This window comes from Pristiophorus japonicus, chromosome 8, assembly GCF_044704955.1.
Source record: "Pristiophorus japonicus isolate sPriJap1 chromosome 8, sPriJap1.hap1, whole genome shotgun sequence".
Classification (NCBI taxonomy): domain Eukaryota; kingdom Metazoa; phylum Chordata; class Chondrichthyes; family Pristiophoridae; genus Pristiophorus; species Pristiophorus japonicus.
In genome coordinates this window covers 137,267,425-137,287,706 of record NC_091984.1, presented here as the reverse complement: position 1 = coordinate 137,287,706, position 20,282 = coordinate 137,267,425, and the positions used below count along the sequence as shown (strand labels likewise).

At 44.8% G+C, this 20,282-nt stretch overlaps 1 protein-coding gene across 1 annotated transcript in view; it reads right to left on the bottom strand.

Annotated features, from left to right (window-relative positions):
* LOC139269167 (LIM homeobox transcription factor 1-alpha-like) overlaps positions 1 to 20,282 on the bottom strand; it is a 495,303-nt gene that overhangs the window by 254,892 nt on the left and 220,129 nt on the right. The window lies entirely within an intron of this gene.

The following is a 20,282-nucleotide window of genomic DNA, read 5'->3' as shown; positions in this document are numbered from 1 at the left end:
AGTCTTTTCTCAAGAGCCCCAGCCTATTCAGTCTTTCCTGATAGTTGTACCCTTTCAGTTCAAGTATCTTCCGAGTACATCTTTTTTGTACTTTCTCCAGTGCCTCTATATTCTTTTTGCAATATGGAGATCAGAACTGTGCACAGTACTCCAAAGTATGGTATAAACCAAGATTCTACACAAGTTTAAAATAACTTCACTCCTTTTGAATTCCATTCCTCTGGAAATAAACCCCAGAGTTTTATTGGCACTTTTATGGCTTTTTTTAAACCTGTGTTGCTACTTTGAATGATTTGTGATTCTGTACCCCGAGACCCCTTTACACCTCTACCCCATTTAGACTCCTATTTTCTTGTTGTTCACAAGGTTGCTGTAAGTGCGAGCTGATAACGGTGCAGCAAGGGCAACAGGGCATCTGGAACCTTGCTAAACAACGGGACAAGCAGGGCATCTCCTTAACCAATGAGATTAAAAGATTGAGAAATATACAGAGGAAGGACTGAGCAGGAGCGTGAATTCGAGTGGGTGAAGTCAATGTCAAATCAGGGACAGAAAGAGAAATAAAGGGAGGGAAAGAAAGATTGGATTGAGAGAGAGAGAAAAAAGGGACAGAAATAAAAAGTAAGGCAAAGAATATAGGAACATGGAAATTTACAGCGCAGAAGGAGACCATTTCGGCCCATCTGCCGCACGGCCCTTGGTCAGCAGCCCTGAAAGTTAAATAGAAACATAGAAACATAGAAACATAGAAAATAGGTGCAGGAGCAGGCCATTCAGCCCTTCTAGCCTGCACCGCCATTCAATGAGTTCATGGCTGAACATGAAACTTCAGTACCCCCTTCCTGCTTTCTCGCCATACCCCTTGATCCCCCGAGTAGTAAGGACTTCATCTAACTCCCTTTTGAATATATTTAGTGAATTGGCCTCAACTACTTTCTGTGGTAGAGAATTCCACAGGTTCACCACTCTCTGGGTGAAGAAGTTTCTCCTCATCTCACTCCTAAATGGCTTACCCCTTATCCTTAGACTGTGACCCCTGGTTCTGGACTTCCCCAACATTGGGAACATTCTTCCTGCATCTAACCTGTCTAAACCCGTCAGAATTTTAAACGTTTCTATGAGGTCCCCTCTCATTCTTCTGAACTCCAGTGAATACAAGCCCAGTTGATCCAGTCTTTCTTGATAGGTCAGTCCCACCATCCCGGGATTCAGTCTGGTGAATCTTCGCTGCACTCCCTCAATAGCAAGAATGTCCTTCCTCAAGTTAGGAGACCAAAACAGTACACAATACTCCAGGTGTGGCCTCACCAAGGCCCTGTATAACTGTAGCAACACCTCCCTGCCCCTGTACTCAAATCCCCTCGCTATGAAGGCCAACATGCCATTTGCTTTCTTAACCGCCTGCTGTACCTGCATGCCAACTTTCAATGACTGATGTATCATGACACCCAGGTCTCGTTGCACCTTCCCTTTTCCTAATCTGTCACCATTCAGATAATAGTCTGTCTCTCTGTTTTTACCATCAAAGTGGATAACCTCACATTTATCCACATTATACTTCACCTGCCATCCATTTGCCCACTCACCTAACTTATCCAAGTCACTCTGCAGCCTCATAGCATCCTCCTCGCAGCTCACACTGCCACCCAACTTAGCGTCATCCGCAAATTTGGAGATACTACATTTAATCCCCTCGTCTAAATCATTAATGTACAGTGTAAACAGCTGGGGCCCCAGCACAGAACCTTGCGGTACCCCACTAGTCACTGCCTGCCATTCTGAAAAGTACCCATTTACTCCTACTCTTTGCTTCCTGTCTGACAACCAGTTCTCAATCCACGTCAGCACACTACCCCCAATCCCATGTGCTTTAACTTTGCACATTAATCTCTTGTGTGGGACCTTGTCGAAAGCCTTCTGAAAGTCCAAATATACCACATCAACTGGTTCTCCTTTGTCCACTTTACTGGAAACATCCTCAAAAAATTCCAGAAGATTTGCCAAGCATGATTTCCCTTTCACAAATCCATGCTGACTTGGACCTATCATGTCACCATTTTCCAAATGCGCTGCTATGACATCCTTAATAATTGATTCCATCATTTTACCCACTACTGAGGTCAGGCTGACCGGTCTATAATTCCCTGTTTTCTCTCTCCCTCCTTTTTTAAAAAGTGGGGTTACATTGGCTACCCTCCACTCAATAGGAACTGATCCAGAGTCAATGGAATGTTGGAAAATGACTGTCAATGCATCCGCTATTTCCAAGGCCACCTCCTTAAGTACTCTGGGATGCAGTCCATCAGGCCCTGGGGATTTATCGCCTTCAATCCCATCAATTTCCCCAACACAATTTCCCGACTGATAAAGATTTCCCTCAGTTTCTCCTCTTTTCTAGACCTTCTGAACCCTTTTATATCCGGAAGGTTGTTTGTGTCCTCCTTAGTGAATACTGAACCAAAGTACTTGTTCAATTGGTCTGCCATTTCTTTGTTCCCCGTTATGACTTCCCCTGATTCTGACTGCAGGGGACCTACGTTTGTCTTTACTAACCTTTTTCTCTTTACATAGCTATAAATGTTCCCTGCAAGCTTCTTCTCGTATTCCATTTTCCCTGCCCTAATCAAACCCTTTGTCCTCCTCTGCTGAGTTCTAAATTTCTCCCAGTCCCCAGGTTCGCTGCTATTTCTGGCCAATTTGTATGCCACTTCCTTGGCTTTAATACTATCCCTGATTTCCCTAGATAGCCACGGTTGAGCCACCTTCCCTTTTTTATTTTTACACCAGACAGGAATGTACAATTGTTGTAATTCATCCATGCGGTCTCTAAATGTCTGCCATTGCCCATCCACAGTCAACCCCTTAAGTATCATTCGCCAATCTATCCTAGCCAATTCACGCCTCATACCTTCAAAGTTACCCTTCTTTAAGTTCTGGATCATGGTCTCTGAATTAACTGTTTCATTCTCCATCCTAATGCAGAATTCCACCATATTATGGTCACTCTTCCCCAAGGGGCCTCGCACAATGAGATTGCTAATTAGTCCTCTCTCATTACACAACACCCAGTCTAAGATGGCCTCCCCCTTAGTTGGTTCCTCGACATATTGGTCTAGAAAACCATCCCTTATGCACTCCAGGAAATCCTCCTCCACCGTATTGCTTCCAGTTTGGCTAGCCCAATCTATGTGCATATTAAAGTCACCCATTATAACTGCTGCACCTTTATTGCATGCACCCCTAATTTCCTGTTTGATGCCCTCCCCAACATCACTACTACTGTTTGGAGGTCTGTACACAACTCCCACTAACGTTTTTTGCCCTTTGGTGTTCTGCAGCTCTACCCATATAGATTCCACATCATCCAAGCTAATGTCTTTCCTAACTATTGCATTAATCTCCTCCTTAACCAGCAATGCTACCCCACCTCCTTTTCCTTTTATTCTATCCTTCCTGAATGTTGAATACCCCTGGATGTTGAGTTCCCAGCCCTGATCATCCTGGAGCCACGTCTCCGTAATCCCAATCACATCGTATTTGTTAACATCTATTTGCACAGTTAATTCATCCACCTTATTGCAGATACTCCTTGCATTAAGACACAAAGCCTTCAGGCTTGTTTTTTTAACACCCTTTGTCCTTTTAGAATTTTGCTGTACAGTGGCCCTTTTTGTTCTTTGCCTTGGGTTTCTCTGCCCTCCACTTTTCCTCATCTCCTTTCTGTCTTTTGCTTTTGCCTCCTTTTTGTCTCCCTCTGTCTCCCTGCATTGGTTCCCATCCCCCTGCCATATTAGTTTAACTCCTCCCCAACAGCACTAGCAAACACTCCCCCTAGGACATTGGTTCCGGTCCTGCCCAGGTGCAGACATATAAACTTATGAACAATGACGGAAAGGCAAATAGCACCCAGCCCAAACAGTCCGCCCCACACAACTGCGACACCCCTTATACAGAAATATTCTACACTCCACCCCAACCGGAACCATGTGATCTCCTGGGAGAGGCAAAAACCAGATAAAAACACAGGCCAATTTAAGAAGAAAAAATCTGGGAAAATTCCTCTCCGACCCATCCAGGCAATCAAAACTAGTCCAGGAGATCATCTTGGCCGTATTCAATTCCCTGCAGTGCTTACCATTATATCTGCTCCATCCAACAAAAGGTCATCCAGTCTAATCCCAATTACCAGCTCTAGGTCCATAACCCTGCAGGTTACGGCACTTGAAGTGCCCATCCAACCATCTCTTAAAAGTGGTGAGGGTATCTGCATCCACCACTCTTCTAGGCAGCGAGTTCCAGATCCTCACAACCCTCTGAGTAAAGAAGCCCCCCCTCAAATCCCCTCTAAACCTTCCACCAACCACCTTAAAATTAACCCCCCCCGTAATATGTAAGTATAAAAGTTGGCATTTTAAAACGAGTTGTGGGACCTGAAGGAACGACACTTCACACTGATAGATGTTCAATTTCTGGGCAATGGATGTTGATTAGCAGTCATCAACAATTATCACGTTGCTAAAAGGCGACTTACGCTATTAAGTAATAGACTTAACTTTCTGTGCCGTTTTGAATGGCTAATTAATGTGAAAATGCAGCAACTTCAGGAATCTCACAGGGTGGTTAAGGGCAAGCTAGCATTTTCACGAAGCTAATGGCGGAGCGATGAAAATCGTCCAGCAACTCGCGGCAATTCACAGGGTCTCTCTTCCTCGCCAAAAGTCGCTGGCCGATTTACACATTACTATCGGCATGCGTCGTTCAACAAAATCTGGACCACTATCTATATACAAGCTAACATTGAACAGTAATATCCATCAGTACAACATTAATATTTATACACACTCCACCAATTAATACTAACAACAACAACAACTTGTATTTATATAGCACCTTTAATGTAGCACCTAAATCGTCCCCAGGCTTCACAATATGGTTATCAAACAAAATTTGACAACGGGCCACATAAAAAGATATTAGAACAGTTGCAGGTAGGTTTTAAGGAGCGTCTTAAAGGAGGAGCGAGAGGTAGCAAGGTGGAGAGGTTTACGCAGGGAATTACAGAGCTGAGGGCTCAGGCAGCTGAAGGCACCAGCAATGGTGGAGCAATTCAAATCGGGGATGCACAAGAGGCCAGAATTGAGGAGCGCAGAGATCTCTGAGTGTTGCAGGACTCAAGAAGGTTACAGAGACAGGCTGGGACAAAGCCACGGAGGTATTTGAAAACAAGGATGAGAATTTTAAAATCGAGTCGTTGCCGGACCAGGAGCCAACGTCGGTCAGTGAACACAGGGGTAGTTGGTGAACAGAACTTGGTGCGAGTTAGGAGAATTTTGGATGAGCTCAAGTTTATTTAAGGTGGAAGGCCGGCCAGGAGAACATTGGAATAGTCAAGTCGAGAGATAACAAAGGCATGGATGAGGGTTTCAGCAACTGATGAGCTGAGGCAGAGGCAGAGAAGAGCCATGCTACGGAGGTCCATCAGTACAATGTTAATCTCCAATACACATTCTGACAATAAATAATTTCCTTTAGTTTTTGTTGACAGACTCGAGCAAAAAAGCTACAGGTTGAATGATCCTGTTTTTATGAAGATTGAAGTTTTGTTCCAATTGACGAGGATGATTGAGGGACCCTTAACACTCAACTGTCCCATGATGTGGGAAGTAACAATATGACGTCATATGAGGTCAAGTTCAGTGTGAAATTGAGGTTAATATATTCCAACCTGAGCCTCACGTGGACAATAGGAGACTTCCTGCCAATTTGTATAATATGGAGTTCACTTCCTTAGTAACTACCGTCATGGAGATTTGAAGCTAGAAAGTGGAGGGGACGGGGGAACATGAGACAGCAACATGCTTTTCTACAATCTTCTCTTCATATTCCTCACAAAGTCGAACCTTGCAGGAGTACAGAAGGAACTTTCAGTTCAGAGTGCCCACACCTGGTCCCAAATGTTTCTCAGCCAATCCATTATTTTTTAAGTGAAATCACAGATATAACTCACACTTCATACATTCACAACCTAGTTTTCCTCAGTAGATATGACTCAGACTTCATTCACAAACCTATTTATCCTCAGCAGATATAACTCATGTTTCGCACATTCACAGCCTATTTATCCCCACCAGACTTCCTTTAGTTCCATGCCTGGTTGAGCCATTCTCCTCGGTTGCCCTCGCCACACACACACTTTGGGGCTGAAATTTCCCCGCGCTGGGTTTGGGGCGATCAATTCAGCTTAAGTGATGATTTTGCATTAGCGCATGAAGCGCCGGCCCCGGAATGAAATTGGCCTCTGAGTGAAAAAAATATTTGTTGCGCTAACGGAGCGTTCGCACAGTGCTCGCGGGGCACGACGCTCAGTACATCAGGCCTGTATTTATCAAGTATTTATTCCCTTTTGAAGGCTACTATTGCATCTGTATCTACCACCCTATCAGGCAGTGCATTCCAAATCCTAACCACTCAATACGTAATTTCCTCATGTTGCCTCTGGTTCTTTTGCCAATCACCTTAAATCTGTGCCCTCTCGTTATCGACCCTTCAGCCATTGGAAACAGTTTATTTTTATTTACTCTATCTAAACGCTTCATGATTTTAAACACCTCTGTCAAATCTCCTCTTAGCCTTCTTTGCTCTAAGGAGAACAACCCCAGCTTCTCCAGTCAATCCGCGTAACTGTAATCCCTGGATCCATTCTAGTAAATCTCCTGAACCCTCTCCAAAGCCTTCAGGTCCTTCCGAAAGTGTGGTCCCCAGAATTGGATATAATACTGCAGCTAGATTGAGGCTGAAATAGTGTTTTATAACACATTAGCATAACTTCCCGGCTTGTGGACTCTGCCTCTATTAGAGATCCCACTGTCGAATGAAGTCTTTCAGTGTTTAAAATGGTTCCTCTTATTAAAACATACCAGAGGAAAAGCAGCTTTAAATATAGTTAAGTCAAGATATTTATAGTTGAAATAATAATTAAGCTCTCAATAGCCATATGCTAACAATGTAAGAGCTTCTCCCAAACTGAACCCTCTCCCCAGCTCCAGGAGTACACACAAGAGAATGAGTCTTGTTGCTAAATATTTACACTTCTGATGCCACTTATTCTGAGCCATGTATCAACACTACAGCACCACCTACAGCTCTGAAGGCATTTTCGGGGGTGAGCACTGACAGCTTGCAATTACAGCCTGGAGCAGAGTCGGGTGAATGACTGAGAACCTTGTTTTAACTCGCTCCTGACTCCACCCAGCTCTGGCACTTCACGCCCTCATCCACAGTGTTGCATCCGCAGGAAAAATTGTGGAACAACTACAGGGCTGGAATAGAAATAAGGAGGGGCCGTAGGTGGTGCTGTAGTGTTAATACATGCTGTAGTGTTGATACAGGGGTTATATAAATGGGGGGGGGGGGGGGGGAGGTGATATATACAGGGGCCGATATATAGAGGGGCCGATATATCCAGGGGCCAATATATCCGGGGGGCCGATACATACAGGGGGGGCGATAGATACAGGGGGCGATATATACAAGGGGCAATATATACAGGGGCGATATATATGGGGGGGACAATATATACGGGGGCAATATATACAGGGGGCAATATATACAGGGGGCAATATATACAGAGGCCGATATATATATAGGGGGGCATTATATATAGGGGGCGATATATACAGGGGGCGATATATACAGGGGGCGACATTATTATCATAGGAAGTCCCTCGAACGAAGGTGACTTGATTCCACGAGAGGTCACAGATGTTTCAATGAAGGACCGAATGTTCCAGTCCTGAACTCCAGTTGAGGGGCTGGAAGATGCCTGTGCGTGAATTTTTTTTAACGTGTGGTGGCCGTTGCACTTCAGTCACAACACGGGCTTGACAAAGCTAGGCCTTTATCCAGTGGCAAGGATTAACCAGGACGACTGGAGACCTGCTCTGCTGCACAGACCTAGTGCGCACACATACCGAGGTTGATATATACAGGGGTTGATATATACAGGAGGTGATATATATACAGGGGCGATATATACAGGGGGCTGATATAAACAAGAGGGGGGGGGGTGATATAAATGGGGGGTTGGGTGATATAATCAAGCCAGGCAACAGACCAGAGTCCCAGACTTTGAATCCAGTGGGCTATTTGAGTCAAATTTACCCATTACTGCCCGCTTGCAACGGCCATTCGGCAGAATCCCGTGGCCACTGCTTTGTTGTCAAATGGCTGACCCGACCCAAATTCAGGTTGGTGATTTTTCGGCCTGGACCCGATTGTGCCCGATGTTGAAAATCCCCCGCAAGCGCACAGCATCGAAATTCCGGTCAAAAAGTCATAGTCGCGGTGCGCGGTGCCCCCGACAGCTTTCTCTGTTGGTCACCTTCTCCTCACTGTGTGCGGCCCAGCAGCATGGCGGCCCTCCAAGGGGAGGGCTCACTGCTGCGGCCATGTAATAATTTTTGCCGGTCGACTTCCCGATCAGCTGGCAAGATAGTGTCCACGGATTCGGCCGTGCCACCAACGGGCAGCCTGGCATCCCCTCTTGGTGCCAGGCCGCTGGCCCGGCCGAAACCCTCCATGGTGGCCCAGTGGCCGAAAATAAAAAATGAAAAATTCTCTCCCCTTTAATAGAGGGGAGAGAGTGTGGTGACGCACACGCGCTGTAACGTCTCCACCGCTGATTGACAGCGGCAGAGTCCCTATCCATATTCAGCCAGACTTCCTGTCTATCTCCTGCCCCAATTATGACCAATTTCCTTTGGGAGTTTGAAAAAAATTTCAAAGTCCTGAAAATCATCCGACTGCATCGTGGATCCTTGCGGTAAGAACATTAAAAAATCATAGATGCGCCAGCTTTCTTGCACTATTGAATTTTGTATCCTCTATCTTTTCAGTACTTTCTTTATTTTAAAACCAACAAGAGAGCATCCTTATTTTCTATTGTTCTTCTTCCTGATGCTCATCATTCATTATGGAGATGGGAGCAACTTTTAGAAAAACGGGTTTGATTGGCTAAGCAATGGCTCCAAAGATTCGTTTTCAAGCCAATCAGAAGTTCCAAAGGGTTGGCATGTTTGTGCCACTAACACAACCAGATCAACCTGTGATCAATCTGCAAGGTATAAAAACACCAGAGCTCACAACACTTGTGGGGTGTACAGACCACCAGCTGGCCCAAGACTTTTATTCTAAAAGACTGAGCACAGTGCTGATCCCCAGAGTTAGTGAGTCTTGTCGCTGTAGGGTAAGTGCTTTTAATGATGCAACAGCAGATACTGAGGCCTGCTCCACAAATGAAACAGGTCACCTCTCGGGTTAATACCATCAGTCGAGCTGCAGGTAGCTCGGTCACTTCATTACTTACAGTACAGAAATCAGAATAGAGCGGACCACACAGAGAGACCGACACATAGATACACGCACATACAGACACACAGACACACTCACACGCAGACATAATCACTCACACACACACATGCACACACACACACAGATATACTCACACAGATATACTCACACACAGTCACACACAGACACACTCACACACAGACATACTCACACATCTACAAATACCTATATACACACAGACACACTCACACATCTACACACAGACACACACATCTACACACAGACACACACATCTACACACTCACACATCTATACATACATATATACATACACATACACACTCACACATCTACATACACCAATAAACGCACACACATCTACATACACCTATATACACACAGACATAATCACACTCACACATCTACATAAACCTATATACACGCAGACACAATACCGTTTTTGCTAAAAAAATTAATTTCTAGCCCTAAGGCTCCTGGCTTAAATTTCATTTTTTTAAATAAATCATCTGGCTAAGCCTAGAGAGTTTTAAGTGAAACTAAGAAACATGAATGTCAAACAGTTGCACATTTCGAATTCATTACCGGGACTCTGAACAGATTTGGCAGCTCAGTGCTGGGTAAACACACCTTGCTCAGATCCAGGCTAGCTGCGTACTGACTGAAGCCTATCTGAATAATCAGGCCTCTGTAATACAGCGTAATCCCTAAATGGCCAAATAACTTGCAAGGTCCCAGCAATAATGTGAGCCCTGGAACAAGCCAAAACTAGCCTTGGCCACTTCAGCGCACTTACATCCCCCTGTAGCTTCAACCTAGCCTGATATCGCTGTGCTCACTCCCCTAGACCCCGGCAGTGTGTTTGAGCTGAATTTCATTTTGGCACAAGGCCGTAGTGGCATTTTTCAGTAACTTGAGGTCTGGGTTACGGCCTAGTAGCAGTTGGAAGCCTCACATGAAATGCTGGAACAGCGGAATAGCACACGAGTGCCAGACCTACACAAAGAAAAACAAGCACCCTACACAAGTCTTCACTAGACTCCTTGTATTAGTGCAGGCCTTGTCGTGGAGGCCCCGACCTGCATGAGAACGCCAGCAGCAGGTCGGGGCCATAAAAGGAGCGGAGGTGCGCCGCCCCGGGAGCAGCGTGGAGGCATGCCACTTCAGGGAGCAGCACGAGCTGCTGCAAGAGGGGGACAGCAGCGGAGGGACGTCACCAAGGCCCAGGTCAGTGATCGGAGCGTGGGCAGATATGCAGGAGCGGCGAGGTCAGGGCAAAGGAGCGGCGAGAGACTGTAGAGGGACGTGATCGGGGCCCAGGGGAGGTGTGAGTTCGGGGCCAGGGGCCCAGGGGCAGCGCAGGCCAGCCCACACTGCGATATGTGTGTGCACTAGATCCGTGCAGCAGAGCTGGTCTCCAGTCGTCTTGGTTAATCCTTGCCACTGGATAAAGGCCTAGCTCTGTCAAGCCCGTGTGGTGGCTGGTGTGCAACAGCCACCACACGATAAAAAATCCACGCAGAGGCATCTTCCACCCTTGAGGATGTAGTTCAGGTCCTTCATTGAAACACCTGTGAACTCATCTTTTTTTGGCATAGAAGCAAGTCATTTTCGTTTTGAGCGACCACTTATGATGTATCAGTGCATTAGTCCCCGAGCAAACCCCTACCAATAGTAGTGAGCACTTGGAGCACAGTTGTCGACATCGGGGAAACATTTGGAGTGACAGTTAAAATGAACAGGATCAATGCATATTACGAACCCATTAAAACAAATGAAGATATATGTCTAGTATTAAGTGCGACATACGACGAAATTGATAACCATTTAAAATTGGAATGAGTAATTATTACACCTAACAGATGCCAATCTGAATAATCTACATATAGGAGTGGGATCCGCCCCCCCCCCACCCCCCCCCCCCCCCCCCAACCTCTTGGTTCCCCCACACCCCCGTCTCTCCTGAAGGTGTTGGTTTGTGCTGGTTTGTGTTGGTTTGTTCCGGTTTGTGTTGGTTTGTTCCTTGGGTTCCGACAACCCTCTGATACATGGTCATTTGTCACATGGGAGCCTGGAAAAGGAATGTTAGGAGCTGTTCAACGATTGGGGAGTCATCGTCGCCTACCCAACATCCACAATGCATCACTTTCCAGCAGGCATCACAAGGCAGAAGACCAGCTGAGGTTAGGCTGTGAAACTTTCTGTACTGTATTCACCTGTATCCTCACAGGTTGGTAGAGCTGTTGAGTTGGGAGTGGCTTAACCAGTCACATGATGTTCACAAGACTCAATAAAACCCCAGCCAGTTGGGTTCGGGGGATCCATGATGAGGCAGGTGGTTGTGAGCCTGGTGGATGAACTGGTAATGTGCAGTGTGATTGTTAAACCTTTGCTAATAAACCAACTAGTTCTTAATGACAATGTGTTGCTATGAATTCTTAAGCAAAGAACCCATGAAGCAAATACATAACAGCTTCCATACCTGAATACTCTCATTCCCCTGCTCAGGCCAGCAGAACAGCCATTGGTGATTGGTCCCCTACTCCCATCATTTTCCGGTTGGCAAACAGTAACTAGTGGGGTGCCGCAGGAATCAGTGCTGGGGCCTCAACTATTTACAATCTATATTAATGTCTTGGATGAAGGGACCAAGTGTAATGTAGCCAAGTTTGCTGATGATACAAAGATGGGTGGGAGAACAAATTGTGAGAAGAACACAAGAAATCTGCAAAGGGATACAGACAGGCTAAGTGAGTGGGCAAAAATAGAAAAGCAAGTTATAATTTAAATGGAGAAAAATTGCAAAGTGCTGCATTGCAGAGAAACCTGGGGGTCCTTGTGCATGAAACATAAAAAGTTAGTATGCAGGTACAGCAAGTAATCAGGAAGGCAAATGGAATGTTGGCCTTTATTTCAAGGGGGATAGAGTATAAAAGCAGAGAAGTCCTGCTACAACTGTACAGGGTATTGGTGAGGCCACACCTGGAGTACTGCATACAGTTTTGGTATTTAAGGAAGGATATACTTACATTGGAGGCTGTTCAGAAAAGGTTCACTAGGTTGATTCCAGAGATGAGGGAGTTGACTTATGAAGATAGGTTGAGTAGATTGGGCCTGTACTCATTGGAGTTCAGGTGATCTTATCAAAACATATAAGATAATAAGGGGGCTTGACAAGGTGGATGCAGAGAGGATACTTCCACTCATAGGAAACTAAAACTAGGGGGTATAGTTTCAGAATAAGGGGCTGCCCATTTAAAACTGAGATGAGGAGAAATTTCTTCTCTCAGAGGGTTGTAAACCTATGGAATTCTCTGCCCCAGAGAGCTGTAGAGGGTGGGTCATTGAATGTATTTAATGCGGAGATAGACAGATTTTCAAGCGATAAGGAAATAAAGGGTTATGCGGAACGGCAGGGAAGTGGAGCTGAGTCCATGATCAGATCAGCCATGATCTTATTGAATGGTGGAGCAGGCTTGAGGGGCCAAATGGCCTGCTCCTGCCACTATTTCTTGTGTTCTTAACACTACAGGGAGTGTGTACATTTCACAACACACTACAAGGACTGTGTACATTCAGTATCACAACATTACAGGGACTGTGTACATTCAGTAACACAACATTACAGGGACTGTGTACACTCAGTAACACACTACAGGGATTATGTACACTGATTAACAACACTACGGGGTCTGTCTACAGGTCCTCCGGGAGATGGGACTTGTGCTGTGCGAGCCCCTGGCCTGTATTTTTAATAGCTCACTGCACTCTGAAATGGTTCCTACAGATTGGGAGGCGACTAATGTAGTCCCCATTTTTAAAAAAAGGTGACAAGGCAGACCCAGGTAACTACAGACCGATCAGTTTAACATCAGTAATAGGGAAGATACTTGAAAGAATCATAAGGTATGCAATATATGAATACTTGTATAGGGAGGGACATATTCAGGACACCCAACATGGCTTCATAAAAAAAAGAGGTCCTGTCTCATTAATCTAATTGTATTTTTTGAAGTTACAAAGTTGGTGGATGAGGGAAGCCCAGTAGACATTGTCTACTTAGATTTCCAAAAAGCTTTTGACAAGATACCGCACAAGAGGCTTCTTTGTAAGATCGGAGCCTCTGGTATTAGTGAAAATATAGTGAGCTGGATACAGAACTGGCTAGCAGGACACACGCTAAAAGATGGATTTGGATCTGTTTGGAGATCAGTCACCAGTGGTGTCCCGCAGGGATCAGTGTTGGGACCATTGCTTTTTACTATTTTTATTAATGATCTGCATTCAGGGGTTGGCTGCACAATTTGCAGATGATACCAAGATCTGTCCAAGTGTTAGAATTGTAGAAGAGGCTAGTCTGATTGAGGCAGATCTTAATGTGTTGAGAGACTGGGCTCATGACTGGAAAATGATGTATAACTTAGATAAGTGCAGTGTTATGCATGTTGGCAGGGCAAATGCTCAATATTCATACACCCTCCAGGGAAATGCATTAAAGATGATGGAGATAGAAAGCGATTTGGGCATTTTAGTGCATACATCTTTAAAGGTACATGAACAATGCTATGCAGCGACAGCTAGAGCAAATAGAGTGTTGGAGTGTATCCATAGGACAATTGAATACAAGATGAGGCGTACTTTTTTGTCCTTGTATAAGACCTTAGTCAGGCCACACTTGGAATACCGTGTGCAGTTTTAGTCTCCTCACATGGTGGATGATATTGAGGCTCTAGAAACGGTGCAGAAGAGGGCCACTAGACTAATTCCAAGTCGAAAGCATCTTAATTATCAAGATAGGTTAAAAGTGTTGAAACTCTTTACCTGAGAGCAGCGTAGACTTAGGGGGGAAAATGATTGAGGTTTATAATATAACCTCAATCATATATAATGAAGGGAATTGACTGTTCCAGCTGACCGTTTATTTCAATTAAATAGGTTAGGCTGGACAAGGGGGCACAAATTTAAGTTGTATAAGGCTAGATCTAGGTTAGACGTCAGGAGGTGGTTCTTTTTACAGAGAATTGTAGACCTCTGGAAAAAGCTGCCCTCTCATGTGGTGGATGCAGATTCACTGAACTCCTTCAAGCAAAAGTTGGATTTGTTTCTGGCTACTGCGGAGATTAATTTTTACAGAAGGTAGATACTGCAGGGAATTTAATGGCTAGAGTGATCTCCTGGTCTAGATGGGTCGGAAAGGAATTTCCCAAATTTTGTTCCCCAAATTGGCCTGGGTTTTTTAATCTGGTTTTTTGCCTCTTCCAGGAGATCACATGGTCACAGAGTTTCAGGTGGGGTGGAGTGTATATATTATGATACACAAGGTATCGCAATTATGTGGGACAGGCTCGATGGACCAGATGGTCTTTACCTGTCTGTCATTGTTCGTATTCAGTAACACAACACTCCAGGGACTGTCTACACTCAGTAACACAACACTACAGGGACTGTGTACATTCAGTAACACAACACTACAGGGACTGTGTACATTCAGGAACACAACACGACAGGGACTATGTACATTCAGTAACACAACACTACAGGGACTGTGTACATTCAGTAACACAACACTACAGGGACTGTGTACATTCAGTAACACAACACTACAGGGACTATTTACATTCAGTAACACAACACTACAGGGACTGTGTACATTCAGAATACAACACGGCAGAGACTGTGTACACTCAGTAACAGCACTACAGGGACTGTGTACATTCAGTAACACAACACTACAGGGACTATTTACATTCAGTAACACAACACTACAGGGACTGTGTACATTCAGTATACAACACGGCAGAGACTGTGTACACTCAGTAACAGCACTACAGGGACTGTACATTCAGTAACACAACACTACAGGGACTAACTTTCACCAAATTAAAGGTGTTGCTATGGGAACCCACATGGGTCCTAGCTATGCCTGCCTTTTCGTGGGATATGTGGAACACTCTTTGTTCTAGTTCTACTTGGGTCCCCTCCTTCACATCTTTTTCCGGTACATTGATGACTGTATCAGTGCTGTTTCCTGCTCTCACCCTGAACTTGAAAATTTCATTCACTTTGCTTGTGCGTGGATTTTTTTTAAACGTGTGGTGGCCGTTGCACACTAGCCAACACACTGGCTTGACAGAGCTAGGTCTTGGTCCAGTGGCAAGGATATACCAAGACGACTGGAGACCAGCTCTGCTGCACGGACCTAGTGAGCACACATAGCACAGTGTAGGCTGGCCTGTGCTGCCCCTGGGCCCTCGCCTCTTCTGAGCCCCAAACTCACGCCTCTCCTGGGCCCCGATCGCATCACACTGCAATCTCTCACTGTTCCTTCACCTCAGCCTCGCCGCTCCTGCTGCACCTGCCCACGCTCCAATCACCGACCTGGGTTATGGTAACGTCCAATCCAATTGCCCGCTTCACAGCCGTCGCCCTCCCAGGCCGGCTCACGCTGTACCGTGCAGTGGTATGCCGCCACACTCCTATTGTGGCCCCGGCCTGCCGCAGAGGGAACAGGGACTGTGTACACTCAGTAACAATACTACAGGGACTGTGTACACTCAGTAACAATACTACAGGGACTGTGTACACTCAGTTACAACATGACAGGGACTGTGTACACTCAGTAACAATACTACAGGGACTGTGTACACTCAGTAACAATACTACATGGACTGTGTACACTCAGTAACAATACTACAGGGACTGTGTACACTCAGTAACAATACTACAGGGACTGTGTACACTCAGTAACAATACTACAGGGACTGTGTACACTCAGTAACAATACTACAGGGACTGTGTACACTCAGTTACAACATGACAGGGACTGTGTACACTCAGTAACAATACTACAGGGACTGTGTACACTCAGTAACAATACTACAGGGACTGTGTACACTCAGTAACAATACTACAGGGACTGTGTACACTCAGTAACAATACTACAGGGACTGTGTACACTCAGTAACAATACTACAGGGACTGTGTACACTCTAACAATACTACAGGGACTGTGTACACTCAGTTACAACATGACAGGGACTGTGTACACTCAGTAACAATACTACAGGGACTGTGTACACTCAGTAACAACACGACAGGAACTGTGTATTCTCAGTAACAACACGACAGGGACTGTACACACTCAGTAACAACACAACAGGGACTGTGTACATTCAGTAACACAACACTACAAGGACTGTATACATTCAGTAACACAACACTACTGTGAAGGTGCGAACAGTCCACATTCTCTCCGTTATTAACATCAATAGAGTCCCAAAGCAGCGACGGCAACAGAAAGAGTACCGCAGAAAAATCAATGCTGGGGCACTCAAAGATCCAGTTAAGAAAGCCCTATGCAGTCAGCGCCTCACTGCCAACCTGGCAACCCCCGATAACCCCGACCGCAGTGTGCCCACAGCACTTGGTCTGCCCTCATGGCCACCATAACCAACGCCTGCGAAAAGACGCTCGGTCACTCAACCAGGAAACACCAAGACTGGTTTGACGAGAATGACCCAGAGATCCAGGAGCTAATAAGCCGCAAGCGCAAGGCATTTATAAGAACATAAGAAATAGGAGCAGGAATAGGCCATACGGCCCCTCGAGCCTGCTCCGCCATTTAATAAGATCACGGCTGATCTGATCATGGACTCAGCTCCACTCCCCCGCCCGCTCCCCATAACCTCTTATCCCTTTATCGTTTAAGAAACTGTCTATTTCTGTCTTAAATTTATTCAATGTCCCAGCTCTCTGAGGCAGCGAATTCCACAGATTAACAACCCTCTGAGAGAAGAAATTTCTCATCTCTGTGTTAAATGGGCGCCCCCTTATTCTAAGATCATGCCCTCTAGTTCTAGTCTCCCCCATCAGTGGAAACATCCTCTCTGCATCCACCTTGTCAAGCCCCCTCAGAATCTTATACGTTTCAATAAGATCACCTCTCATTCTTCTGCATTCCAATGAGTAGAGGCCCAACCTACTCAACCTTTCCTCATAAGTCAACTCCCTCATCCCCAGACTCACCCTAGTGAACCTTCTCTGAACTGCCTCCAAAGCAAGTATACCCTTTGGAAACCAAAACTGCACGCAGTAGTCCAGGTGTGGCTTCACCAATACCTTATATAACTGTAGCAAGACTTCCCTGCTTTTATACTCTATCCCCTTTGCAATAAAGGCCAAGATACCAATTGCTGTACCTGCATACTATCCTTTTGTGTTTCATGCACAAGTACCTCCAATCTTTCACCATTTAAATAATAACTTGCTCTTTGATTTTTTTTCTGCCAAAGTGCATGACCTCATACTTTCCAACATTATACTCCATCTACCAATTTTTTTTCCCACTCACTTAGCCTGTCTATGTCCTTTTGCAGATTTTTTATGTCCTCCTCACACATTGCTTTTCCTCCCATCTTTGTATCGTCAGCAAACTTGGCTACGTTATACTCAGTTCCTTCTTCCAAGTCGTTTATATAGATTGTAAATAGTTGTGGTCCCAGCACTGATCCCTGCTGCACCCCACTAGTTACTGAAGTGTTGAGTTACTGCATGTTACTGCGTTTAATTTAAAGCAGCAACCCAATTCGAGAGCAGCAAAGCAGCTCTACAGGCGGCTGTATATTAAGTAGCACAATACTACAGAGTCAGTGTTCACCCAGTAACACAATACCACAGGAAGTGTGTACATTCAGCAACAACATTACAGGGACTGTGTACAATCAGTAACACAATACTACATGCACAGTGTACACACAGTAACCGAACACTAGAGGGACTGAATACATTCAGTAACAACAATACAAGGACTGTGTGCCTTCTGTAACTCAACACTGCAGGGACTGTGTACATTCAGAAACAGAACACTACAAAGAATGTGTATATTCAGTAACAACACGACAGTGACTATGTACATTCAGTAACACAACTTAGCAAAACAGCACTACAGGAACTGTGTGCACTTAGGAAAATAACACTACAGAGACTATGTACATTCGGTAAAAGTGAATATAACAGGGACTGTGTACATTCAGTGACACAACACTATGGGAACTGCGCTTCTTCAGTAATACCACTGTACAAGGATTGTGTACATTCAGTAACAACAGCACAGGGACTGTGTACCTTCTGTAACTTAACACTACAGGGAAAGTGTACATCAAATAACACAACACTCGAAGGACTGTGTACATTCAGTTACAACACGACAGGGACCGTGTAAACACAGTTACAGTCAAAATTACAGGGATTGTATTATTTAAATAGAGAAAGATTGCAAAGTGTCGCAGTACAGCGGGACCTGGGGGTACTTGTGCATGAAACACAAAAGATTAGTATGCAGGTACAGCAAGTGATCAGGAAGGCCAATGGAATCTTGGCCTTTATTGCAAAGGGGATGGAGTATAAAAGAAGGGAAGTCTTGCTACAGTTGTACAGGGTATTGGTGAGGCCACACCTGAAATACTGCATGCAGTTTTGGTTTCCATATTTATGAAAGGATATACTTGCTTTGGAGGCAGCTCAGAGAAGGTTCACTAGGTTGATTCCGGAGATGAGGGGGTTGACTTATGAGGAAAGGTTGAGTAGATTGGGCCTCTACTCATTGGAATTCAGAAGAATGAGAGGTGATCTTATCGAAATGCATATGAGGGGGCTTGACGGAGTGGATGCAGAGAGGATGTTTCCACTGATAGGGGAGACTAGAACTAGAGGGCATAGTCTTGGGATAAGGGACTGCCCATTTAAAACTGAGATGAGGAGAAAAGTCTTCTTTCAAAGGGTTGTGGATCTGTGAAATTCGCTGCCTCAGAGAGCTGTGGAAGCTGGGATATTGAATAAATTTAAGTCAGAAATAGACAGTTTCTTAAACAATAAGGGAATAAGGGGTTATGGAGAGCAGGGCAGGGAAGTGGATCTGAGTCCATGATCGGATCAGCCATGATCGTATTAAATGGTGAAGCAGGTTCGAGGGGCCGTATGGCATTCACCTGCTCCTATTTCTTATGTTCTTATGACTATACATTCAGTAACAACACTACGGAAATGTCGATATTTAGTAACGCAACACTACAGGAACAGTGTACACTCAGTAGCACAACACTACAGGGACTGTGTACATTCACCAACACAAAACCAGAGACTGTGTCAATTCACTAACACATAACTACAGAGACTGTGTACATTGAGTAAAAGAATGCTACGGGACTGTGTACACTCAGTACCACAACATTACAGGGTCTGTGTACACTCAGTAACACAACACTACCGGGACTGTGTACATTCAATAACAAAATTACCAGGACTGTGTACATTCGGTAACAGCAATACGGGAATGAGTACATTCAGTAACAGTCAACACTACAGTGACTGTGTACATACTGTAGAAACTACAGGGACAGTAACAGCACTACAGAGACCATGTATATTCAGTAACAATACTACATAGACTGTATACATTCGGTAAAAGTGAACATTACAGGGACTATACTCAGTAACGCAACACTTCAGGGACTGCGCTTGTTCAGGAATACCACTCTACAGGGACTGTGTACATTCAGTAACACAACACTCCATGAACTGTGTACATTAAGTTGCAACACGACAGGGACGATGTACACACTGTTACAGTAAAAATTACAGGGACTGTACAGTCAGTAACAAAACTATAGGTTCTGTATACATTTAGTAACAACACTATGGAAATGTGTACATTCAGTAACACAACACTACAGGAACAGTGTATACTCAATAGCACAACACTACAGTGACTATGTACATTCAGTAACTGTCAACATTACAGTGATGGTGTACAATATGTAACAATAGTACAGGGACTGTGTACATTCAGTAACACAACACTACAGGGATTGTGTACATTCAGTTAAACAACACTACAAGGAGTGTGTATATTGAGTAACA